General features: G+C 40.9%; 1 protein-coding gene and 1 pseudogene across 2 annotated transcripts in view; one reads left to right on the forward strand and one right to left on the reverse strand.

Moving 5' to 3' along the window:
* The first annotated feature begins 8,072 nt into the window (after positions 1 to 8,072).
* Positions 8,073 to 26,700, forward strand: part of ARHGAP32 (Rho GTPase activating protein 32) — a 311,464-nt gene continuing 292,836 nt past the window's right edge. For both annotated transcript variants that reach the window (XM_078058771.1, XM_078058770.1), the window contains exon 1: positions 8,073 to 8,399. The gene's annotated coding sequence lies outside the window, so the exon portion shown is untranslated. The remainder of the gene's footprint in view (positions 8,400 to 26,700) is intronic.
* LOC118531990 (U4 spliceosomal RNA) lies at positions 17,402 to 17,510 on the reverse strand (annotated as a pseudogene).

The following is a 26,700-nucleotide window of genomic DNA, read 5'->3' on the forward strand; positions in this document are numbered from 1 at the left end:
ATTTATGCATCTGTCCAATGCTTGCACAGCTGTTTGATGTCCGTAGATTAGCCTTTGCTGATTTGATCTATCTTAAACTCTAAGCACTGAGAAATGGAGGGGACTCCCAGTTCACTCTTCTTTGTCCAGCCTTCAACCTGGTACCATAGAGATGAGAACTTAATTTAAAAGGATGCTTCTGACTGAGAGGTAGTCATCTATCTCCTTAATGTGATCTTTCTCCCTTGGTAAAAGGAAGGGCCCAAATTTCCCGATCTGTTCAGGGGAAACATGAGGGTTGACTTGGTTTTCCTTGTAAAAGGATGCATTGTTGTATCAAGGGGATGTTGAGGAGGTTTGTCTCTCCCCCACAAAATGGCACCAGAAGATTTGGGCAAGTGTAGGATATGAGAACTAGCCCAGAAGCAGGGCTGGGACTTACCGAATGGGTCGGGACGGAACAATTGCTCTTATTGAGGCTTGCTTGCCCATCAAAGAAACTGAGTAAGGACTGGGTATGTGAAATCCCAACAGTTTGGCTAATTGATATATGAGAGCTTAGTTTGAGACACAATGCCTGAATGTGGATTTGTTTTTTTTTTTTTTAAAGATTTTATTTATCTTTTGACAGAGAGAGAGACAGCGAGAGCAGGAACACAAGCAGGGGGAGTGGGAGAGGGAGAAGCAGGCTTCCTGCCGAGCAGGGAGCCCGATGTGGGACTCGATCCCAGGACCCTGGCATCATGACCTGAGCGGAAGGCAGACGCTTAACAACTGAGCCACCCAGGCGCCCTGTGGATTTGTTTTTGATGCTGTCTTTTTGCGGGTGTGGGGAGAGTCATGGCAACCTGTACCAGGTACAGACACTGGAGGCAGTGAGGGAAATGCAAGTGCAGGGACCACTGGTCTACCCTCCAGTAGTAGAGGGGAAGAATGCAGGTGAAATGCTGCTTTTCTATTTGGATGCACTTTCTCCAGCAATGTACAGATAATATATTCTTAAAGAACATCCTTGTCTAATTTCATATGACCTGACCATCGACATACATTTATTGAAAAAAAAAAAAGATAATAAAGTACAGGTTGAATTTTAGTCAGAATCTGAATCTCTGGGCCTCAGTTTCTCTGGAAGTTAATACTGCCTCATACTTGTGGATAAAGCCTTAGGTCTTCTGTTGAAAGGTATTCCACAAAGCACGGAAAACGCTGAATTACCTAAATTATAATTTTCTCAGCTGCTTGACCTTTTTCTTTCACTACTGTAGTCCTCTTTAACAAAGTATTCTGTAGTCATGAGTAAAATGGTTGCTGTTGCTTTTTGGTTAAAATCCATCAGGAACTAAAGAGAAATACTTTTTAAATTAGATCATGACCCAGAAAAGGAGTGAACCAGTAAGTTTGAGTCTGTTATCAGCTCTGTTTGAGACTGGCCTTTTATGCCACTCTGAGGAGCGCTGTTGTTTGTTTTCATCATGAAATACATAAAAGAAAAAATTGAGTGGGGAGCAGGGGACTAATATTTTGATAGGGTTGTTTTATTGTTTTGTCTGATATACTATGACCCCGAACCTCCCCTCCTACTATATCCAGGGATTGTCCCTACTTAAAGTTAAATACCAAATAACTTCCAAGGCCAAGTGCAAGTGATTAAAAAAAATAATAATAATAAAAAAATAATAAAACGGCACGTTGGATTATCTACTACAGTTCTTCTCAAGTTGTCCAGGAAACCCAGCGTCTAAGTTTCAGAATCATAGGTAAATTCTCAGCCAACACGTATTTTGAATACAGCAGGAAAACACAGATGTTTTAGACCTTCTGAGATGCATTAATTTTTGGAAACTGGAAGCCGTAAAAGACAAAGTCATGGGAGGGGAATTGCAGGGAGCACCCTGGGAACGTAGCAGCCCTGAAGTTGAATGACCTCTCTTTGATCTCTCGCTTTCCCAAGTCACTTTCCCATGCACTTCCTCAAGACTGGTTTCAGTTCTTTAGATCTAATAAAAGGCTCTGGGGTTCAGAGCAGCACCTAGCAGCTGAGTAGAGTGCTGATTCAGGCAGAGCTCTGAGGGAGGGGTAGAGCACTCAGGGTGTTTGCAGTGAAATGTGTGTGTGTGTGTGTGTGTGTGTGTGTGTGTGCTCATGAGGAATAGCAGCATCTCACCACCCTCACCGGCTGGCACAGCCACCAATAGGAGATTTAGTTTCCTCCAAGCAACCTCAATTAAACATACACTTTAAATAAAGCAGCATGTTTGCTGGGGAAACACAGCTTCAAAGTTCTCTAGACCCGATTTCCCTTCCAACATTTTGCTGCCCCTTAAGGATCCTGCATATAGAAATGGTGTAGCTGCCTTGTTGTTACTTCTTTCATGAGCCTCTGCGTAATTTTGCTGGCTAAAAGACAGAATGAATACTTTATTTATTTATTTATTTCTAAAAGATTTTATTTATTTATTTGATAGAGAGAGAGAGAGAGAGAGCACAAGCAGGGGGAGTGGCCGGCAGAGGGAGAAGCAGGCTCCCCGCTGAGTAGGGAGCCTGACGTGGGGCTCCATTCCAGGACCCCGGGAATGGACCCCGAGATCATGACCTGAGCGGAAGGCAGACGCTTAAAGACTGAGCCACCCAGGCGCCCCCAGAATGAAGACTTTATTCAAAAGCTTACATTTCATTGTGATTCCTTTCATTTCCTGATCTCAGTTCACATCTGACTAGGAAATGGAATCTCTGTGGCTCATGATGATGCAAAGTGTAGAGCTCAGGCAGTGAGTTGCTTTGGTACCTCAGAACACTTTTTTTCTGATCATTTTAGAAATGCTGAGTGATTTTTGTAAGTCTTCAGTTGTATTTCAAAATTAGATTGATTTCTGCCTCATTTTCAAAATATTACACGAAAGAACTTTGGGAGGCCTGATAGTCACTGTCAATTTCCAAATGTCCTTTTTTCCCTAAAACGTTTTCAAAATAATTAAATTATTCTACTTTTATGACCCAACTAAAGAACAAAGCGAGCAGGCCCATTTCACAGATGGAAACACGGAGATGTCATTAACTTGTTCAAAATTACAGAGTGGACAAGATAGAAAAAGGACAGCAAGAAGTAGCATCTGCTAATATTTATCACATTTCTTTCCAAGATGGTGCTTATTTTAGTTGGGAATGAGAAAAGATTTCATATACCTTGGCTTTAATTTTCTGTGTCTTTAACATATCAAAACCTAATTACAAGGTTAGAGTATGATTTTGCCTTATAGGCATTAAATTACTCACTTACTATGTACCCTTCACTGCCGAATCTTGATGTTTTCTTAGATTTCCGATATAGTTTATTTTGATTTGATTTGCAGTAAATTGCAAATTATATAATTTTATAATTATGATTGTTGTCCCCAGGTGTAATAAGTATAAAGATATGTCCATAGCAATAAGTAGCAGCAGAAAATCAGTGAGCATATAGATCCTGTGGTCTGACAGTTCAGAATTTATTCATTTGTTTGGCAATGTGGATACAGTGGTGAATAAACTAAGTACCTGACCTTCATTTGGTAAGAGAGGCAAATAAATAATCAATTACAAAACATAATCATGTAGGTGATCTGTTCTGTTTACAAAAAAAAAAAAAAAAAGGAGCAGAGTAAGGGGTTAGAGAAGGCAAACCCATTTAGATCGTAGTTGAAAAGGTTACTTTAAAAGAAGGGAAGTGGCCCTTGTTGTTTTCAGAACAGCCAGAGGCTGGCTTCCTAGGGGGCAAAGCGAATGTTAAGAAGGCAAGACTGGTAGAGAATGTGCCTCTTGATCTGGGGGTGTGAGTTTGAGCCCCACGTTGGGTGTAGAGGTTACTTAAAAAAAAAAAAGACAAGACTGGAGAGGTGCATGGGTGCTAAATGGACGTGCAAGGTGAGGGAAGGGCTTTGGATTTGATTGTAGTGTGATTAGAATAGAGCACCGGAGAGTTTCACGCAAGGAATCTGATATTATCCTACAAATATTTGAAAAGAATACTCTGGTTGCTAAGTTGAACTAGACCATGGAGGGGAAAGAATGGAAACAGGAGACCAATTAGTCATCCAGGAGAGAGTTTATGGGGGGGCAGATGTGGGTGTTTAAGAGGGAGGAAAGAGATTGAATTCAGTATATGTTTTGAAGGTAGAACTTGGATTTGCTGCTAAAATGAAAGCGGTGTTTGAGAGAAAGAGATGTTTTTGTTATGAGATGGGAAAGACTTGAAGGAAGCAATTTTGAGGGTTTTTTTTTTTTTCCAAGTAGGCTCTATGCCCAACATGGGGCTCAAACTCAAGATCCTGAGATCAAGAGTGACTTGCTCTACCAGCTGAGCCAGCCAGGTGCCCCGAATTTTGTTTTTAATATTGAAAATAAATAGTTCTGTTTTGGACACATTAAATGGAGATGACGTGTAGGCAGCTGGATATATGAGCATGGAGTGCTGGGGAGAGGTCAGGGTTAAAGATATACATCAATGTGTGGAGGCTATTTAAAGCCAACGGCTGGAGCAGACTGCCCTGGGAAGGAGTATAGAAAGGGAATAGAAAAGCCCAAGGTCAGAGCCCTGGGGCAGCCAATATTTAGAATCCTGGAAGAGAAGGACTCAATGGAAGAGACAGAAAAGGAGCTACCAGCAGGCTGAATGATTCAAAGCAGACATGTAGAGGTACAGCTCGTGTTAAGGTTCAAAGACTGAAAAACAAAATCTTTGTGGGAGAACAACCAAAAGTCCTAAATGATTGTGATAGAGGCTAATGTGAACCAAAATGTGACCAGTAGAGGACAGGAGATGCAAAGTTTATCATTTCAATGCATGCCCCCAGGGATATGTCACTTCCCCGGGGAATAGGACTGCTGACTGCTTTCTAAGATGTTGCTCAATAGTAGCTTTTTTTGTTGCAAAGGGCTCCATGTTTAAAGAGAGGCTACTCCCTGGGCATCCATATCTGCTAGGAGAAAGCGACACAGAGAACACATCTTTTCAAAAATCTATTTTGTTGTCCTGTTTTATGGGGACACCCAGGACAAAAAATAAATAAATAAATAAATAAACAAGGTAATGTCAAATGTCACTTTGGGAAACTTCTCGATTAAACCTGGCCCACTTTCAACAACTCCTATTTCTCAAGGCAGCTGTTGAGCATTCAGTTGGGAGATGAATGAGCTTCCTCTCTCTCTTGCTCAGTTCCCAGGCTCTCTCTAAACTCTAAACTCAAGGTTAGGTGAGTATTGCAGTTGTCTGTGTGGCTGCCCTCCTCGCTGGCTCTGTTTTTCTGCACCCTGACGCTGCTTCCGTGCCTGGAGGGGACTGCAGGGCAACAGTTCAGAGATGCCAGGAGTGAGCCCAGATGCTCCTGCCTGGAAGATGACAGTGCCAGGCTGAGGCCTCCAACAGCTTCAGAGTGAGGGCGATTTGCTTTGCTTTTCCCTCTCTTGCCCTCACCTTGGGAATATTCACTCAAACCATAACAAATGCAGCCACTTAGCATTACATAACAATATTAAAATATTTTACAGCCAGACAGGCTTTTTCTCTTCTAGGCGATGTTGCAATTTTGGGGCATATATGTATTGAATCACTAAGGGTGTTATTAGGACAGAGGTAATTGGTTACAAACATGTGAAACACCAAGTTCAGATGGCTGCAGAGTGGCCCAGAAATCATAGCCTTCAGTTTATCTGCAGGTTTAGCAATAATATTATTCATAGGATATTTGGATGCTTCTTTCCAAAGAGAGGGAGTGCTGACTCAGAATGAGAGTAAGGAGCATCAGCACCCTTGAGCTTGCTCAAACATCTCTGACATTTGGAACACACATATGGAATCCATTTGTTCTTTCTCTGAGCTCGATATAATAGCAACAGGAGGAAAGTTACCAAAATGTTTTGAGACTCCGAAGTAAAATATCTGTGTCATCCAAGGTATGCATAAATCCTAGCTCCTTTCTGTATTATTCACCTTCCCTGCCAGTTGAGCATAAACCACTTTACACTCAGCCACTGCAGCTCAGTATTGGGGTATGATGGCAAAACTGTGGGACATGAAGGCTTTCAAAAAGAATGCAGAATGTCACTGTAGTTGAGAGTAGGCAAGGGACTGGAGCCTTGGGCAAAACTTGCTTCCCATGCTGACTTGGTTTAATGTCCCATACTGGCTTCCTCTTGACATCACAGGAAGTTTTGTGTTTAATGCTCACCAATCCCGGGAACAACAGAAGTTACTGAATCCCTCTCTGCATACATGTCCTTCTCTCCATAGATTGCTCCCTGTGGCCAAAAGGCAAACCCCCGGAACTGTTGCAGTTTGGAGAAAGAGTCATTTTTAAACTATGGGTTTGTGTTGAAATTAAGGTCTCCAGTTTTCATGATTTACCTTGCAAAGGAAGTACCCATTAAGACTGTTATGGATCCTAAGTGTACCTGTTTCCAGCAGATGGCTAGGACACTAGAACATAATTTATTTGAAGTAGGCTTCTTTAAATGTTCCCATCCCAGTTTGTCCCTCTATGCAAATCTTCTCATTCTATCCCTTACCTCTTCTCTGCTAGAAAATATCCAGAATCTTGATCTTGAAAGAAACTTTGGTTATTTTTGAAAAAAGATTTTATTTACTTATTTAATGAAAGAGAGAGAGAGCACAAGCAGGGGAAGGGGCAGAGGGAGAGGGAGAAGGACAAGCAGACTCCCCACTGAACTGGGAGGCAGACGCTGGGGCTGGGGTTCGATCCCAGGACCCCAAGATCATGACCAAAGCCTAAGTCGGACACTTAATTGACTGAGCCACCCAGGCGCCCCTAAAGAAACTTTGGTTATACTGAAGCTGGCAAGAGTGGGATTATTCAGCACGTTCACTCCCTAATTTCTCCCCAGGATGTGTTGAAATCCTGTTTCATGGACATGCCCTTGAATTTCTGCTAAGTGTGGTCAAGGCCACGTTTTATATTCAATGACACCCACTGAAATGACTGAATGCTGAGTGGACCCAAATCACTGCAGTGACATTAGATGATGCAGTATTTGGCTTCTGTAGGTTTGAAGACTATGCGTTAAATTATGTAGGTTTACCACACCCCCAACCCTAACATTTAGATACTAAATGAATCAGAAGTGAAAGGTACATATATAAAAAAAACAACGAAAATAGAACGGTAGAATGTCAAGATATATTCTGTTATACACATGGTTATTGCAGGTGGATGTGAGTCTCTGGAGGCTGAACAAAAGGAACAGGGGAAAAACCCAGGGCAGTGCCATCCACAGGCAAGGGGTTCGCTGGGAGCTCCTTCACTTTCTCCAAAATCGCTTTTCAGGCTAGCCACGCACCTTCGGGTTCGCTACTCTCTCACCCTTGCTTGTCCTTCCTCTCCCCTGCCATGTCACTTCCAATCTTCTGGTCCATAACTCTGAATGAAGAAACCAACTGAAGGAACTTTTAGGCCTCCGATTCCAAATAATGACCGATGCGAGCTGGTTTTAGAGCAAATGCGCCAGAGCGGGAGCGACGAGGATCTTCCTGACTTGCGGCAACGCCCCCTCTCCTCCCCCGCGCCGTGACAGTATTCTGGGGTCAGCTGGGAGTGGAGAGGAGCCACTGCCGTAGTCTCGGAGGATGTCTCTTCCTGGTGTTACTGCTGCTGCGGCAGGTTTTTTATTTTTGCACCGCAGCACAATGCAGAAGCCGAGGCAACAGACTACGCCCGAATCCCCAACGCAGCAAGCATCTCAGCCCCCTTCCCGCCGGCCCTCGCGCCCCCGGGGAAGGCAAGCCACGCGCCCTTCGCCGCCCCCTACCCCCCCCGCAGTGCACGTGCGCTCCAGGGACAACAGCAGGCGAGGCCTGGGCGCGCCCCCGCCGCCCTCGGCCGCGCGCGCGCTCCGCCCGCCCTCCTCGCGCGTGCTCGTGCCCGCGGCCGCGGCGGCGCGCCTCTTCTCCCCGCTGCGGGCGTCGCGGGTGCAGGAGGAGGCGGAGCGGAGGAGGAGGAGGCTGGGCCGGCGGCGGGCTCCGGCTGGGCGCGCGCCGGCGAGCGGGGCGGGGGCGGCCCGAAGGCGTCGGGGTGGGGGTCTCGGGCACCGCAGGACCGCGTCCCCGGGGCCGACTCCGCCGGGGGAGGGCGAGCGCGGTGCGTGTCGGAGGTGGGGACTCTGAGGCCGCGGCCCGGAGCCCGGCGTCCCCGCCCCCGAGCCTGACGGGGCGGCGAGGCGGGATGAGGCGCTGGCGCGGGGGGCGCCCGGCCGAGCCCCCGCGGCTGCCCTCGGCGGCCAGGCGCTAGGCTCGGCGGCGCGGGCAGTGCTCGGCGGCAGCGGCGGCGAGGAGGAGGAGGAGGGCGTCGGGCCCGGCGCCCGTGGAGGGCAGACACGGAGCGGCGAGCGGGGCGCAGCGACGCCGCGGCGGCGCGGCGGAGCCGCGGGGCTCGGTAAGGCGGGGGCCGCGGGAGGGCCGGGGGCTCCGGTGACGTGGGCAGGCGCCGCAGGGAAGGCTGCGGGGGCCTTGCTTTCCTTTTTAGAAGAAATTCTTTTTGAAGTAAAGGTTCCGGATCGAATGTTCTTAGAAGATCATCTCGGGTTTCCCCCGTACCACCCCCCACCCTCCCCCAGCGCCGGACTCATTTCTCCAGCCTCCCGGGGTGGACCGCGCTCCGGGCCGACAGCCTCCCGCGCTCGCATCTCCAGTTTCCCCACGGCCTGGGCGGACCAGGGGTTCGGACGGATTTCTGGCCTGCTGCAGTGCTTCGCGCCTGGCTCAAGTCAGGCAAGAGCCGTGACTCCCTGGGAATGGCCGAGTGGGGGCTCTGGGGACACGGGCGCTGCCAGAGGAGCGTTTCCCTCCGCAGCCCACGGGCGACCTCGCGGTGCCCGCCCCCTGGTGAGCGTGGGGCTGACTGGGCGAGCCGTCTCTGCTCGCAGGGACTCCCTTGGAGTTTTCCCTCTCATCTTTCTAATTGGATGAAGTTGCCGCTATGTATTGGACGATACCGGTGACTTTAGTGCCCCCCCCCGCCCCCCTCTGCCCTGAACTCACCCGCCACCCCCGGTCGTGCCTTTCTTATTTTGTTAACTTGAGTAAATATTTATGTTAAAGATTTTCGCAAATAGATCACAAGAACCGGTAGGGAGAGAAAGTCAAACCTGATTTCGTAGCTTTAGTCTACTTCTGGACCCTTTATAACTTCACCTTCTGTAGCTGAAGCTTAAAGAAGGTGGAGGGAAGAAGACTCACAGCAGGATGCTTGGGATGCAGTTTAATAGTTATCTTTTAGGAAATAGAATTTGGATAATTATAATTTTGATCTGCATGCAGAATTGCAATCTGCCTTTAAAGTGCTTCGGGCACTGCATGATGCTACATGGGTAGCTGGCAGCCGGGCCACACTGCATTGTTGTCAGCATCTCTTTTATTTTCCATTCTTTCAGAGTTTTATTTGGCACAGATTTAGACCTTTTAATTCAGTCTGAATGGAAATAACTTCTGATACACTGGTTGCTTTTGTAAACATTGTCTGTATTCATATTTCTGTTGGAAGAAGAAAAAGCATATGGTACTAGAGTACAGTGGCTATGAGAGTTCAGAAAATGTGCTAGTTTGATTCAGTAATAGGAGTTGTAATATTTTTGGGTAGTGATGGTTATGTTCATTACTGTATTTTTCCTTATTGGGTAAATTGAAGTCCAGCTCGGAATCTTGATATTTGCTCCTTGGACTTGAGAGTGAAGGAAATAGAAGCTTAATTGCTGCTTCCACATGACCTCAAAGTTTTTCAAGTACTCAATTGGTATAAATCCTTTTTAATAGGGCTATTCGTGAAGATGAGGGATTATGGTGTTCTGATTTCCATTTTCAGGAAATCTGGAGTCTACTTCATTCCTAAAATTGGATATGTGGTGATGCTTTATAGAACAAGTCTCTAGAATGGTGTGAGTTTGGAACTGTGCTCAAACCAGTCATCTTCATACCATCGTCCCTATAGCTGTCCATGGAATAAAGCAGCACTTTGGACAGAGACTTGTCCAGCCATAGCTGGTGTGGAGGCCCAGTTTACTGCATGGTCGTGCACGTTGAGGTGGGCGATAAAGTGTAAGTGGGCCAGAGAGGAAATGTTAGTTGGAAGAACCTTCCCTGGTTATATAACTGTTTTGTTTTCTGGGGAGTGACTAGGAAGCAGCCAGGCAGGTTCAACTGTCATTAGAGTCTTTGATGTTGGTTTAAATTCCAGTAGTTCTGTTTCTTTTATTTTCTTTTCCCAACTCCGACATCATTTTCCAGTCATCAGCTGGGTGAGACTTTAATGGCAATGCATTCGTCTCCACCTCCCATTCTCTTTCTCTTATTTTCTCTTTAGATGTCTTATTCAGTAGTGTTTACCCTTTCCAAGCTGGGCCAGGGTGTATTGTCTGCACAGTATATATAGATTCACTGTTGACTGTAAATGCATTTAACAAATGTCAAGGAGTAACACCTGTTTTCTTCAGAAGACTGTGGTAGCAGAGGAAAAATAGAACAAAATGAACTAAGCATTATATTTTAGAGATTGTGTTATGTTGTATTTATAGATAATGGCTAATGTTCTTGAGAGTTTTTAGGATTTAACCTGTTAACATGAAATCTGATGTCCATGGAAATAGTTAAGAGACGAGGACTTGAAACCAGGTCATGGTTGCAGTTCTGCCATTTAGTAGCTGTGTGGCAGGGTTCCCTCTTTGGGCAACTTATTTACATTTCTGAGCTTGTTTTCCTTATGTACAGAACAGAGATGAGAAGGCTTGCGTTGTCTTTCTTAACCGAGTTGTGAAGGATGAGATGAGAGAAAGAATATGAAAATGCTTTGTAAAATTTTTTATGTGTGTAAGTTATTACCGGTATTATATATGCATTTAGTATTAAATTGTTTAAAATATTTTAACATCAATTTTTTAAAATGCACATAAGGATGAGAATGTGTTAGATCTCTTACACTTCCAATTTTTTTCCTACTTCGAAAATTTTGTGATTCTTTCTCAGGAAATCCATATGTAGTACCTATAGTTTTGGATACTTTTCTTTCTTTTTTTTAAGATTTTATTTATTTATTTGATGGAACGAGAGAGAGAGAGAGAGAGAGAGAGAGAGAGCACGCGCACAAGCAGGGGGAGTGGCAGATAGAGGGAGAGGGAGAAGCAGGCTCTCCGCCCTAGCAGAGAGCCTGTCTCCGTCAGGCTTGATCCCAGGACCCTGGGATCATGACCTGAGCTGAAGGCAGACACCCAACTGACTGAGCCACTGAGGCGCCCCTATAGTTTTGGATTCTTTGGAATTTTTGATTATTCTGGGACAGATGTCAAGCTTATTGAGACTTTGAGCTTCTTTAAAGTATCATTTCAAAATATCAAAGGAGGGGCTCCTGGGTGGCTTAGTCGGTTAGGCGCCTGGCTCTTAATTTCGGCTCAGGTCATGATCTCAGCGTTCTGGGTTCCAGCCCTCTGTTGGGCTCTGCGGGGAGTCTGCTTGAGGATTCTTTTTCTCATTCTACCTCTCTCCCTTTCCCTCTCCCTCTCTCCCTCCCCCTCCTCCTGCTAGCACTCTTTGTCTCTCTAAAATAAATAAATAAATCTTAAAAAAAAGCCCAAAATGTCAAAGGAAGTTACAAGTTAGGATTTGTGAAAAGAAGTGTTTAGTTAAAAAATATTTTATATTTGTCTGCATTATTTAGTGTAGAAGTTGGCAGAATTCACTTTGTAGGCAAATGTGGCCCTCAAGCTTGTTTTTTGTATGGCCTGTGAACTAAGAATGATTTTTTTTAAAAGATTTTATTTATTTATTTGAGAGAGAGAGAGTGAGAGAGAAAGAGATCATGAGCAGGGGGGAAGGGTAGAGGGAGAAGCAGACTTCCTGCTGAGCAGGGAGCCCGATGTGGGACTCGATCCCAGGACCCTGGGATCATGACCTGAGCTGAAGGCAGACCCTTAATGGACTGAGCCACCCAGGCGTCCTCAGACTAAGAATGATTTAAAAATTTTATTTTATTTTTTTTAACAAACAACAAATATTTATTGAGCGCCTATGATTTAAAAATTTTAAATGAAAAAAAATCGAAGATTATTTCATAGCACGTACAAGTTATATGAAATTCAAATATCAGTGTCCATAAATAAAGTTTTACTGGAACACAGTCATGCTCATTTGTTTGTGGATTGTCTGTGGCTACGTTGGCAGTACAACAGCAGAGTTGTTGCCGCAGAGACCTTATGGCATCAAAGCCTAAAATATTTATGATCTGGCCCTTTATAGAAAAAAGTTTGGCAACCCCTGATTTAGGACTTAAAATCATTTGCTTTACTTGGCACAAGCCTTATTTCCAATCAGAGCGTTTCAGGGGTTAAGACCCCTGGAAAGATGCTCATTTCTGCTTTGGAGCCACATAGACTTACGTTCGTATGCCATCTGTGGTATTTACAAACTTTGATCCTGGACAAACTAATTAACATCTTGGTGTCTCAGGTACCTCCTTGATGAGAATAACAATAGAATCTGTCTTAGAAGTTGTAGTGATGATTAAATGAAATGACACTTGTCAATGCTTAACACAATATAAGCATGTAGTAAGCACTCAGTGAGTCATAGATGATGATTATAATGATGATGATTAAATATGCCTAAAATATTGTAGGTCACCTTTGCCCCTGTATTACAGAGTTGTTTTCTGAGTGGTATGCTACTTGTTACTGAATTTTCTCCTTTACTGAAACCATTAGTTAACAACTGATAATTGGAATAACGTGAGAAATTTCCCAGAAATTGTACTGTATTTTTATTAATCACTTGCTTATTTAGATGGTTAAAATGGTTGGAAAGAAATTTCTGCTCTATTTTTTGGAGATCCTGGTTCTTAACCATTCCCTGGTACTGTTCTGTGTTTGCAAACAATTTAAATACCACTTCTAATTTGGTACTGGTATTTTTTTTTAACTCCCCCCCCCCCTTTTTTTTTTAAAGAAAGACATGTGAGAAAAACCTGTTTTAATGAGGCCAGGGTGTTAGATAACTTTCCTTTTACGTGTATGACACTCTAAGTTTCCCTTATGATTTGCATTAGCATCTCTATAACATCTTCAGAGTTGAAATAATAAAACAATTTTTTTCTAAAGGTAGACCTAGTTTACTGTCTAGAGGCTTTGATACTAAGCTGCTTTTTAAAGTATTTGGTTTAAATTATCTTACAACTGAGAAATTGGATGTGCTTTTCAACTTCAAGTGCTGGTTTATTTAACATGAATACCAAATTAAGAGTGAGCAAATAAAGGTCATTGTTCTAAGGGAGTTAAACAAAACAGAATTGGGGTCATTGTGGCTCTTGCATTCCTGCAAATCGAGTAGTTTCTGCCTTGGATGATGCTTAAGTGCGGTTGGATGATCCAAGGGAGACAAGGGAGGACACTAATGTTCCCACACTGTCCTTGGTTGAACAGGGGAATAGAAGCAGAAGGTCCCTTCCATAAAACCATAGAGCAGCAGTATCTGGAAAATTGAAGTGCAGGCTTCTAATTGTAGCACCTAAAAAAAAGTAGAAGCCTAAAGAAGACCCAGTGTCATGACGAGACAATATTTTCTCTTGAGGTTAAAACAAAAAAACCAGCCAGAGGTTATCTAGAGACATGAAGTTTGAGAGTGAATATTCCCCAAGTAAGTAAAATGTAGAGATTTGGTAAAATAGATGTTTACAGTTTCACAGTATACCTGGACAAGGGGGTCTTCCTTGGTATTGAAAGGAGATTGTTCTAGGTCAGGTTAAAAGGAAATGAGAAATGAGGTGTTTGGTTTAATTTCTCATAACAAATATATGAACCAGAATGCTAAGAGTGGAAGTAGAATTCTGGTTTTCAGAGAGATACTATTATTTGGCTTATGGTTATATATCCATTTACTACCTTATTTTATACTATGGATTATAATGTACAATACTATTGGAGGTTGCAGAGATGGAAAGCATTGAGAGGAAAAGCATGCATGACCTACGTATTATGAAGTGTTACGGTATGTTTACATTATCTCTATTAGAAAAAAAAAAAAGCACCCTACTCTGGGTAAGAATTCTAAAGTAGGTATTCCATTTCTCTTATCTTTAAATAGTAAAATTTTTATTATCTGGGGTTCAGTCTTATAATCTTGGATATCCGTCTTGATCTTGACTTCATTGTTTTTATTGCCTTGTGTGTAGGATGGAGAACCTGACAGTCCTTACTAGTTGTTTTATATCCAGTGGCCTTCCCAGATTCAATAACAATGCTGTCTCCAGTAGGATGAGGGAAACCAAATCTCTTTTATCAGTGAACTGAAAAGTATCCATTGAGTACATACTATGTGTTTTGAACCATGCTAGATGCAGTGGAGAATAGATACTTAAAAAGGTGGCATTGAGTCACTACTCTCAGGAAGTGTTCATTTCATTGGGAAGATAACTCTATTATGAAAAAGAATATTATAAAAGAGTAGGCAAAAGGACAGGGGGATGACCCTTGCTGTGGCAGTTTGAGGACTTGGGGTGTACTGTTGGAGAGGATACTTTGTGGCCTTGAACATTGGTAAAATGAGCCTAGTAGACTCCCTTCAGCTCTGAGATTTGGTCATATTTTCTTTGACAGAGCTGCAGCTATCTGAATCAGCTGTCAGGAGACAACCCTGTGAACTGTTCAGTCCAGGCCAGGTTTTTACACTCATTCTGTATAATAGCTTAGTTTACTAGAAGCTGGGAAAGGGTTACTTAAATTTCCTGGAAGTGCATTCAAGGGGCAACCTTTCTCATGAAAAGTTGAGAAGTGGCAAGACACAAGTGTCCCTGCTTCTGAGGCAGTAAATTTGTGTCTTGGATCTCATTCATTTTTGCTTTCTTAAGGCCTTCACTTCTGCAAAATTTTCTTCTGTAAATTATTCTCTTCTTATTGGATCATCTCTTTGTGTATGTTGACATGCTTTATATTACTTGGAGCAGTGATGATTAATCATTCACCAAGTGACATTCTGTGCACCTTCCTTTTAGTAATAGGACCCTCAGGTTTTATCTGGGCACATGGCTGCCCAACTATACTACATTTTCTCGACCTTCTCTTAGAGCAAGTGTGGGAATGTGATGAAATTTTGGCTAAATGGATGTGACTGGAAGTGATGTGTGTGATCTTGGTCATGGCTTTAGAAAAGAAGCTAGTTGCTTTCTATTCCTTTTCTCCCCCTTTGGCTGAGGATGGTGTAGTCCTGGTGCACGTTGTTCAACCTTACAGGTGAGAGCAACATTTTAGTGGGAGAAGGATCAGTAAGATGGATCCTTGGATGATCTTGTGGAGCAGAGCCACCTACTAGCAATGAACTGCTCATTTATCTTCAGATGGTTAAGTGAGAGAGGAATAAAATTCTATCTTGTTTGAACCACTGATATCTTAACTGAATGAATAATTTCTCTTAAACCACCTTTTCCTCTACCTTAATGATTTCCTTCGGCTGTTGACCAATTTCTTTGATCCCTATGCAGTAACAGTTGTTTATATTTGCCATGTCCTCTTCCTCACCACTCATTCTCTTCTTTAGCTTGATCCGTTTGAGCTCTTGTTCCAGCACTCCACTGAAATTGGTTTTTCCCTCAGTTTTATGGAGAAATAATTGACATCACTGTATAAGTTTAAGCTTAAACATATAGCATGATGTTTTGATTTATGTATGCTGTGAAGTGATTGCCATAAGAGATTCAGCTAACATTCATCTTCTCTTATAGATACAATAAAAAGAAAAGAAGAAAAGTTCTCATTATATGAATTCTTAGGAATTACTATCTTAACACCTTTCCTATATATCCTACAGTAGTGTTAGCTATCTTCATCATGTTGTACATGACATCCCTAGTACTTATTTATCTTATAACTGGAAGTTAGTACCTTTTGACCACCTTCCTCCAATTTCCCCTTCTCTCCGTTCCCACCTCTGGTAACCAAAAGTCTTCTCTCTTTTTCTGTGAGTTTGGGGTTTTTTTTTTTTTTTTTAAAGATTTTATTTATTTATTTGACAGAGAGAGACACAGTGGGAGAGGGAACACAAGCAGGGGGAGTGGGAGAGGGAGAAGCAGGCTCCCACTGAGCAGGGAGCCCGATGCGGGGCTCGATCCCAGGACCCTGAGATCATGACCTGAGCCGAAGGCAGACGCTTAACGACTGAGCCACCCAGGCGCCCCTGTGAGTTTGGGGTTTTTAAATATAATTTGATTTTTCTAAGATTTTTGCATGTAATTGAGATCATAGAGTATTTGTCTTTCCTTGTCTGATTTATTTCACTTAGCATGATGCCTTCGAGGTCCATCCATGTTGTTGCCACTGGTAGGTCCATGCCATGTTGTTGTTTAATGGCTGAATAATACTGCATTGTATATATACCACAGCTTTTTTATCCATTCATCTATTGATGGACACTTAAGTTGTTTCAATGTCTTAGCTATTGTAAATAATGCTGCAATGAATGTGGGGGTGCAGATATCTTTTCCAGCCAGTGTTTTTGTTACCTTTGGATCTGTTCCCAGAAGTGGAATTGCTGGATCATATGATCCAGCATATGGTAGTGCTATTTTTATTTTTTTGAGGATCCTCATACTGGTTTTCATAATGGCTGTACCATTAGTCCCACCAAGAGTGCACAAGGATTCCCTTTTCTCCACATCCATGCCAGCATTTGTTATGTCTTGTCTTTTTGATGATGGCCATTCGAACAGGTGTGAGGTGAGATCTCGTGTGTGTGGTTTTAATTTGCATTTCCCTAATGACTACTGATTTTGAACATCTGTTCATGTACTTGTTGGCCTTTGTATATCTTCTTTGGAGAAATGTCTGTTGAGGGACTTTGCCCATTTTTTAACTGGGTTGGTTGGTTGGTTATTCATTCATTCATTTATTTATTTATTTGCTGTTGAGTTGTAGGAGTTCTTTATATGTTTTGGGTATTATCTCCTTATCAGACACATGGTTTGTAAATACATTTTTCCATTCTGTACATTGTCTTCACTTCGATGGTTTCTTTTGCTGTGCAGAAGCTTTTTTTTTTTTTTTTTTTGTAGTCCCACTTGTTTATTTTTGATTTTGTTGCTTGTGCTTTAGGTGACTATGATGCTGTAGCTTTATAGTATATCTTGAAATCAGGAAGTGTGATGCCTCCTTTTTTGTTCTTCTTTTGTAGGATTTCTTTGGCTATTTGGGATCTTTTGTGGTTTTGTATAGATTTCAGGAGTGTTTTGTGTACTACTGTAACACATGCCTTTGGAATCTTGATAGGGATTGTATCGTATCTAAAAATGGCTTTTGGTAGTATTGATATTTTAACAGTCTTAATTCTTCCAGTCCGTGGACATGGGCTACCTTCCCATTTATTTGTGTCTTTGATTTCTTTCATCAAAGTCATGTAGTTTTCAGTGTAGAGATCTTTCACCTTCTTAAATTTATGTGTAAATATTTTATTTTTCAATTAGCAATAATCGCACCTCAGATAAACCTCATTGGGTATGATACTGCCACTGCGCAAAGCTTATTTTATTGTTTTTGATGTTATTGTAAGTGGAATTGATTTCTTTATTTCTCTGTCAGAGATTTTGTTGTTAATGTATAGAAACACACTGATTTTTGTATAATGATTTTGTATCCTGCAACTTTACTGAATTCATTGATTGGATCTAACAGTTTTTGATTAAGTCTTTAGGATTTTCTGAATATAAAATCATGTCATCTGCTGATAGAGACAGCTTTACTTCTTCTTTTCTAATTCTGATACCTTGTTTTCTTTTTCTTGACTGATTGCTCTAGCTAGGACTTCTGGTACTGTGTTGAATAGGAGTGGTGAGAGTGGACACCTTTGTCTTGTTCCTGATCTTAGAGAAAAAGCTTTCATCCTTCCACTGTTGAGTATGATGTTAACTGTGGGCTTGTCATATATAGCCTTTATTATGTTGAGATATGCTCCTTCTATGCCTAATTTCTTAAGAGTTTTTATCATGAATGGATGTTGAATTTTGTCATGTTTTTTCTGTGTCTATTAAGATGATCATATTCTTTTTTTTCATTCTTTTAATGTGATGTATCTCATTGATTGATTTGTGTATGTTGGACCATCTTTGCATCCCAGGGATTAATCCCAATTTATCATTGTGAATGATCCTTTTAATGTGCTGCTGAATTCAGTTTGTTGGCATTATATTAAGAATTTTTGCATCTATATTCATCCAGGGATATTGGCCTATAGTTTTCTAATAGCGTCCTTTTCTGTTTTTGGTATCAGGATAATGCTGACCTTGTAAAATGAGTTTGGGAGTGTTCTTTCTCTTCAGTTTTTTGGAAGAGTTTGAGAAGGATTGGTATTAATTCTTCTTTAAATATTTGGTAAAATTCACCAGTAAAGCCATTTGCTCCTGGGCCTTTCTTTGTCAGGAGATTTTTGATTCAGTCTTACTAGTAATTGGTCTGTTCAGATTTTCTGATTCAAGCTTGGTAAACTGTATATTTCTAAGAATTTTTCCATTTCTTCTAAGTTGTTTGTTCAGTTTGTTGCTAGATAATTGTTCATATGAAATTGTTTTTAATCAAGACTGCAGTGACCTGTCTTGCCAAAGCCAGTGATTGGTTCAGTGTCTACATATTATTGACCTGTCACTCACCAGCATTTCACATTGGTCGACTAACTTCCTCTGACCTCCTTGCTACTCATTCTTTGTGTCTTTTTGCCAGCTTATCTCTGTCTCTCTACTGCCTCCCTAAAATTTGGAGTGTCCCTGGGCTCTCCTCAAGTGATTTTATCCATTTTCATAGTTTCAAATACCACTTATATGCTGATGAGGCTCAAATTCCCATCTCTAGTACTGATTTTTCTTCTCTTGAGCTCAAGGTTTCTCTAACTCCATTCTTCCACTTGGAAGTCTAACAGATACCTCGAATGTAACATGAACAAAGCAGAACTATGCATTATTCATTTTTTCATTTACTCCTCTCACCACCTCTCCCAAGTCTTTGCTATCTCAAGAAGTGGCACCACCATCTGCCTGGTGGTGCAGGCCCATGGAGTCATCCTCCATTTTTTCTCTTCTCATCTCATGTTAAGTCCTGGCAGCTCCACCCTCAGAGTACTAGACCTGACTACATCTCAGTTTTTTCACTGTTAAAAACCGAGGCAGTAGCCTTTCTCCTCTGGAAAACTGGCAGCAGACTTCTCTGCCTCTTCTTTTGTTTCTGTCCTACTCACTATCCCATATGCAGGAGCCAGAAGTAATGTTAAGTGTGAATCCGATCATATCACCTCCTTACTGACTTTCTAATACATTTAACACTAAAACTAAAGCTCAAAATTTTATCATGGAAGCAAAACCTCCATCATGGCATTTATGAAACCCTATATCAGTGGTTCTCAACTGGGGAAGATTTTGCTCTTAGGGGACATTTGGCAGTGTCTGGAGACCTTTTTGATTGTCAGACTCAAGGTGAGGTGGTGGGGGCAGTGTGTTACTGGCATCTAGTGGGTAGAGGCCAGGGATGCTGCTGAACATCCTAGAGTGGACAGGACAGCCCCCACCAACAAAGCATAATATGGTGCAAAATGTCTGTAGTGCATGATCTGCCTCCTAGCTTTCTCTTCAACCTCATCTTCCTTTATTCTCTTCTTTGTTCATTGGGCTGTAGTCATAATGATGTTCTTCTTATTCCTCTTTTTTCTTTTTTTAGTAGACTTTATTTTTCAGAGCAGTTTTAGGTTCATAGCAAAATTGAGTGGAAGGTACAGAGATTTCTCATAAACTGCCTGCCTCCACACAGGCCTACCCTCCCTTATTATCAATATCCCCTGCCAGAATAGCCTATTTAATTTATAATCCCCTTCTCCACAAGGTATTTGAGGCGCAGAGGCTCTTGTCTAGCTACATACTGTATCCCTAACATTTTTACTTAATACATGTTTGTTGATGACAGAGGGGCCTGAGTCCATCCTGGGAATGGAAGACAAGGTTTTCAGTGATAATGATAAATCAGAGGATCCAACTGGGAACAATAGGGAAGGTTATGATTTTCTGGAGGATGGGGGGAAAAATCCCGGAGGCAAGTATGCTTTAGCCTTTATTTTGTAGTTAATTTTGTAGAATAGAGGAATTTACCTCCATTTTTGTGAGGAGGCGCATGACAAGAGTAAGCTGACAGCAGGAACTTTTTAAGAAAGAAAGGTTATCTCAGGTTAGCTTTCATTTCGCCTTGTGTTTCATATCCGTTATCTCTGCATGATCGTAAAGCTGCATGTTCATAAGATCATTGAATACTGAAATTATGTCAGCTTCTAGGGAATATGTGGTCTTAGCTTTCTCCAAAATTAGAATTCCTTCTACATTATCCCTGGGAGATAATTGTGTGCCCTCTACTTCTGTATTTGCAATGCCTGATGTTGCAAACTGTAACTCAGTTACATGACTGCCCAGCGCCTTTTAAAAAGAGTTCGTATTGTTTAAAAATTACTCATTATATTAAAGTGGAATGTACTTCCCTGCACTTCCAATACAACACAGATCTGCTTTATTTTTCACATGGTAACTTTTTAGCTGTCATGTGAAAAATGGCTGGTTCTTTTATCTTCCCACCAGCGTTTTCTCTTTCTAGGCTAAATGTACTCCTTTTCTTCAGTTTTTCCTCATATGACAAGGGATTTAGATCCTTTCCCTGGCCCATCCGTAACATTTTGGGACTCAGGGCAGGAATCCAAATTAAAGCCCATATGCCATATGTCTAAAAATGTACAAGTTACAAATCAAACTTACTGATAAAGATGTTCCATTGCCTACCTTTATAAATAAAACTTCATAATGACCTAAAATCAGAGTCAAAGGGGGAATTCACAGACTCTGTGTTTCACGCCAGAACATACTGAAGTGCAAAGAACCAGCCTCCAACCTGACATCCCCTTCTCATTCCAGGTTCCTTGTATGAGGGACTTTGTCCTTGCACGTAGGGGGACACGCGTTCCCCACATACCTATCACAGCAACTTTTTTTAAAAGTTTATTTATTTTAGTAATCTCTACATCTAATGTGGGCTCGAACTCACGACCTCAAGATCAAGAGTTGCACGCTGTCCCGACTGTGCCAGCCAGGGCCCCTGCCCAGCAACTTTTTGACCATCCCTTGGGCGTAGGGCTGTAAATACTGTTGGTAGAATCATCTACCCTTGGGAGGATCAACTCAGGGAAGAGGCCTGAGCAGACCTGTAAATAGTCAGGAGATTCTGGGGTCCTGGGTAAGAGGAGGGCTGGGGTGTGTAGGCTGCAGTTGTGTACCCTTTTAGGCCCTGAGAACAGCTGGCCCCATGGTCAAGGGTGTGGCCAGCGGGAGGCCAGTGCATGGCCTTCCAAGGATCCAGGACCAGGATGGGGGTTCCATTTGCCTGGGTCCAAGGTAGTACTGTTCTATAACAGTTAGACTTTGGTCTTCACTCTCTTTGCCACAGCTGGTTATTGTGGAAAGTGTTACATTCCCTCTTACAGTGCTCCACATTAGACATGTTGTTTTAATTAGAGCTTCTTAACCAGTGTGCCAGACAATGCTTTGAATGTGTTACAGACATACTGATTTCCTGAGTCCTCAGAGAGGATGGTCAGTGACAGAGTGGTAAGAACTTTGGGGCTGATCATTGTTGGCCGCCACCAGCATGGCTTATTTACCTAGTGTGTCTGTACCAGTACTATCATTTTCTATATGTGTCATAAGTGAAAAAGATTGGGAAACCCTGCTTTAGACTGATGTACGGTCACTCTGCAGGTCTCATAGTGTAAACTGTTTTGCATACAGTTTTAATAGCATTTCTTATCACATCATTTGGTTTGCCTGACGGTGTTGGAGGTGTCAAAATAGGTTTGTGCCCTTCTTATTAATGAGGATATAAGTGGGGTATAGATGTAGGTTAAGTGGCTTAATGTAGCTACATATTCTCAGTCAAGTAGGGCAGTTGAAACTAGAACTCCATTCTTCTGACTCTTATTTTGGTATATTCTCTCTACTAACCCAAATTGGCTTTCATGTATTTTTTTTGGACAGTCTATCACTTCTGGTTCATTTAGGGCATGGAGGCAATTACATTTTTGTGGAGTTTTTCTGTCCCAACTTCTGTAATGTCATCTGCCTTTGTTGATATTTTTTAACCTAAAGACTCAGTTTTACATTTAATCCCTATTAAAAGGTTTTTCTTTTCTCTCTCTCTCTTTTTTTTTTTTTTGGTGTTTAATTGATCCATTGTTTTGAAACTTGATTCTCTGTATTATTCATTTTGATAGCTCTTGTCCCTAGATTGGCGTCATATTTATACTTAACTCTTGAATGACATGGGTTTGGACTGCACAGGTCCACTTCCATGCAGATTTTTAAAAATAAATACAGTACAGTACTGTAAATATATTTTTCTTAAGATTTTCTTAATATTTTTTTCTCTAGCTTTATTGGAAGATTACAGCGTATAATGCATACATATATATATTAATTGGCTGTGTTATTGGTAAGGCTTCTGGTCAGTAGTAGGCCATTGGCAGTTAAGTTTTTGGGGAGTCAAAAGTTATATCCAACTGTGCAAAAGTTATATCCAACTCCTGCATTGCTCAAGGGCCAGCAGTGATGTTTGTTCAAAATGGTTACCTCTGAGTTGTTATAAAAGGTTAAGTTACATTAAGGCAGGAGAATGTACAATATATTTTAGAAATATTTTTTCATAAAGCAGTTATGATAAAAAAGTTCTAGCACTTAGAGCTAAATTTATTACACTTTTTATTTAATGTCCATTCTGAATTGATCTTTACAAATGTTATTTTATTTAAACCTTAGAAAAATGTCATTTACTGAGGTTATCCAATTAAATGGTGGATTGATTCAGAATTCAAATCTAGGTGGTTTGACCTCAAAATTTTCCTCAGTGTTACTCTTTTAAGTATTGTGAAATGACTTCTAAACATTTAACTTGGGCTGGGAAAGGGATGTTTTCCAGATTTATATTCCTTTTTTTCAAAGATTTTATTTTTTAAGTAATCTCACTATCCAACGTGGGGCTTGAAATTACAACCCTGAGATCAAGTTACATGTATGACTGAGCCAGGCAGGCGCTCCCCAGATTTACATTCTTACATTTAGAATAACTAATTCTCTAATGTCACTCATGCACGTTCCCTACTCCCCCCTAGAATTATCTGGTCTACACGTCAATAGTACTGAGGTTAAGAAACCCTGTTCTAAGGGTTTTAAGTAATCAAGGTTTTCCTTTGAATGTGTGGGTGCTTTTATATTTAGCTGACTATCATGATGATAGGTATTAGAATGTTTGAGCGATACAGAACTCCTTGTGCCTCCATAGTCTATATTCTTAATTTGTCTCCCTCCCTACTTGGGAGCAGGTGGTCAGTGAGAGGAGAGCATGATGTTTATCCATTTCAATTCTGTGTTTCTTCTAGAGAATCTGGATTTAATCCTAAAGGCTGAGTGGTGAAGATTGGGCTTTTTATGTTTAAATGCTTATTTTTATTAGAACTTTTGATGGGGAAAAAAACTTGTGAAGCATAAGCAACTAAGCTTGGCTTTTGTGCAAAAACTTGCTAGCTAAGATAATTTCTATGAGGAGTTGTATTTGTTGGTTAAAGCACAAATTTGAAGGAATGGTTGCTTAGCATTCTAATATAAGTTCTGTCTCTTTTCTCGAGTTTCAAGGTATGACCAGAATGTCATGGTAGCACTTTCCTGAGTTTCTTCACAGTAGCTTTCTCCGACTTAGATTTTGTGTTCCTTTGATCTAGATTGCCATACCCACCTCCTTAAACTTAAGTTTCCTGTGTCACTAACTAACCAAGAATTACAGTTCCCTAGTCCTACTATACTTATTAAATTCTCTGGCTTGTTTTTCAAGGAAATCTTCTTTATAATCCTCACTTCAGGATTTGGCTTCACTAAGTGCTAAATATCTGTCTTATTAATATTATCAACTGCCAACATTATTTAATTATTATTGAAATGCCAGGAACTATTCTTAAGCACCTTGCATCTATTATCAGCTTAATCATCACAGTTGCCCCATGAAGTAGTTACTCATACTAATTTTTTTTATTGTGGTAAAATTTACATAACAAAATTTGCCATCTTAACCATTTTTAGGTGTATAGTTCAGTAGTCTTAAGTATATTTGCATTGGTGTGAAACAGATCTCCAGAGCTTTTACATCTTACAAAACTAACACTCATTAGTGTTAAATTAAACATTAAACAACAGCTCCTCATTTTTCCCTCCCCAGAGCCCCTGGTAACCTTCATTCTTTCTGTTTCTATGAATTTGACTACTTTAGATGCCTCATATAAGTGGAATCATACAGTGTTTTTCTTTTTGTGATGGACTTATTTCCCTTAGCATAATATCCTCAAGGTTCATCCATGTTGTACCATGTGACAAGATTTCCTTTCTTTTTAAGGCTGAATAATATTACATTGTATGTATCTACCACATTTTGTTTATCCATTCATTCATTGATGGACACTTGGATTGCTTCCACCTCTTGGTTATTGTGAATGGTGCTGCTATGAGCATGAATGTGCAAATATCTCTGAGATACTACTTTCAATTCTTTTAGATATATACCCAGAAGTAGAATTGCTGGTTCATATAGTAATTCTGTTTCTAATTTTTTGAGGAACTGCCATACTGCCATACTGTTTTCCACAGTAGCTTTGCTGTTTTACATTCCTACCAGCAGTGCACAGGGGTTCCAATTTTTCCCACTTCTTCATCAACCTTGTTATTTTCTATTATTTTATTTTTTATCTTTTTCTCATAGCCATCCTACTGGATGTGAAGTGATATCTCATTGTGGTTTTGATTTGCATTTGCCTGATTTTTTATATGCTTGTTGCCCATTTGAGTATCATTTTTGGAGAAATGTCTATACAAGTCCTTTGCCTACTTTTTAATTGGGTTTTTGTTGTTGAGTTGTTGGAGTTTTTTGTATATTCTGGATATCAATCTCTTAATATATGATTTCAGATATTTTCTACCATTCTGTGGGTTGCCTTTTCACTCTGTTAATAGAGTCTTTTGATGCACAAAAGTTTTTAATTTTGATGAAGTCCAGCTTATCTTTTTGTTTTTTGTTGCCTGTCCTGTTAGTGTCCTATCCAAGAAGTCATTGACAAATCAGTGTCCTGAAGTTTTTTCCTTATGTTTTCTTCTAAGAGTTTTATAATCTTAGCTCTTTTGTTTGGACCTTTGATCCTGTTTGAGTTAATTTTCTGGATATGTAAGATATGGGTCCAATTTCATTTTGCATATGGACATCCAGTTTTCCCAGTACCATTGTTGAAAAGACTGTCCTTTCCCAGCTGGATGGTCTTGGTACCCTTGTTGAAAATCATTTGACTATATATGTCAGTACTTATGCTGATTTTGTAGATGAGGTGATTGACATTGAGGTGTGACTGATAAGAGTATTAACACATTTTTTCAAAAAATTAATTAACCTCAAAGTAATCTGTATTTGGTACAGTAAGATGAAAGAGGTGTTTAGGGTTCTGAGGTCTTTTTTGGGGGTAGTCTTTTTCCAAGAGGAGAAGTGTCAGCAACTTTGCACCCCAGTTCTAATAGGTTGCCACCTCTATGCACTAAGCTGGTGATTTCCAAACTCTTAGCCACAAAACCCACAAAACCCCTATTTTCCCCAAGCAAAATCTTAGTGTTTCTACCGATGATTAGTATTTTGTTAGTTATATATTCACCTATAAAATAAATGTATAATATTTACCCATTTTTGCTAATGAATGGTAATACAAGTTCATGTATTTCTGGTTTCCAGTGTGTTGAAAACACATGTGTGTTATGGTCTTAAAAATTTGTGTCTGTTAGGGCGCCTGGGTGGCTCAGTTGGTTAAGCGACTGCCTTCGGCTCAGGTCATGATCCTGGAGTCCCTGGATCGAGTCCTGCATCGGGCTCCCTGCTCGGCAGGGAGTCTGCTTCTCCCTCTGACCCTCCCCCCTCTCATGTGCTTGCTCTCTCATTCTCTCTCTCTCAAATAAATAAATAAAAAAATCTTAAAAAAAAAAAAAAATTTGTGTCTGTTATAGTTTTAAAAACAGATAATCATGTATTTACAGGAACACCTTCAGATCAGATGTTTGCAGAACACCTGATGCTTTGCCATGATGTCAGTGAGAAAACCAGTAGTTTATTTAGATATCTTTGAGGTTCAGCTTGTGATTATGGAGAACCATTTTTCTCTATGCAGAGTTAGAGTGTTAAATATGAGAAAGTCTTGACTTCTTTAGTGCTGAGATGTGAGGCTAATTGAAAGCCTAACAACTGGCCCAGAATGATTTTTTTCATTTCTCTACTGAGGATCTAAGGATAAGTGTCAAAAGACAGTCATTTTTCTGTGTGTCCTACAGTGGCTTAAACTTAAGGTCAACTCACATCTTGTATTTTAAGATACTGACATTGATAAAGATAACAGAATTTTTTGTAGTTAGTTGTAAGAATTTTATTCTTTGAGATTTGATTTTAATTTAAGTATGTCAGCAGCATTTGTTAATTTTGGAAGATAGTATTTTTGGGCTTCAGCATTCTTAGATAAAGTAAGGTGTTCAAGAAACAAATCATTCTGATTTAAAAAGTTATTTTTCCTAATGGAGTGTCTCCCACAAATTTACCATAGTTATAATAAAATGTACTGTATTTTTTAAAAGC

Source organism: Halichoerus grypus, chromosome 11 (assembly GCF_964656455.1).
Source record: "Halichoerus grypus chromosome 11, mHalGry1.hap1.1, whole genome shotgun sequence".
Classification (NCBI taxonomy): Eukaryota; Metazoa; Chordata; class Mammalia; order Carnivora; family Phocidae; genus Halichoerus; species Halichoerus grypus.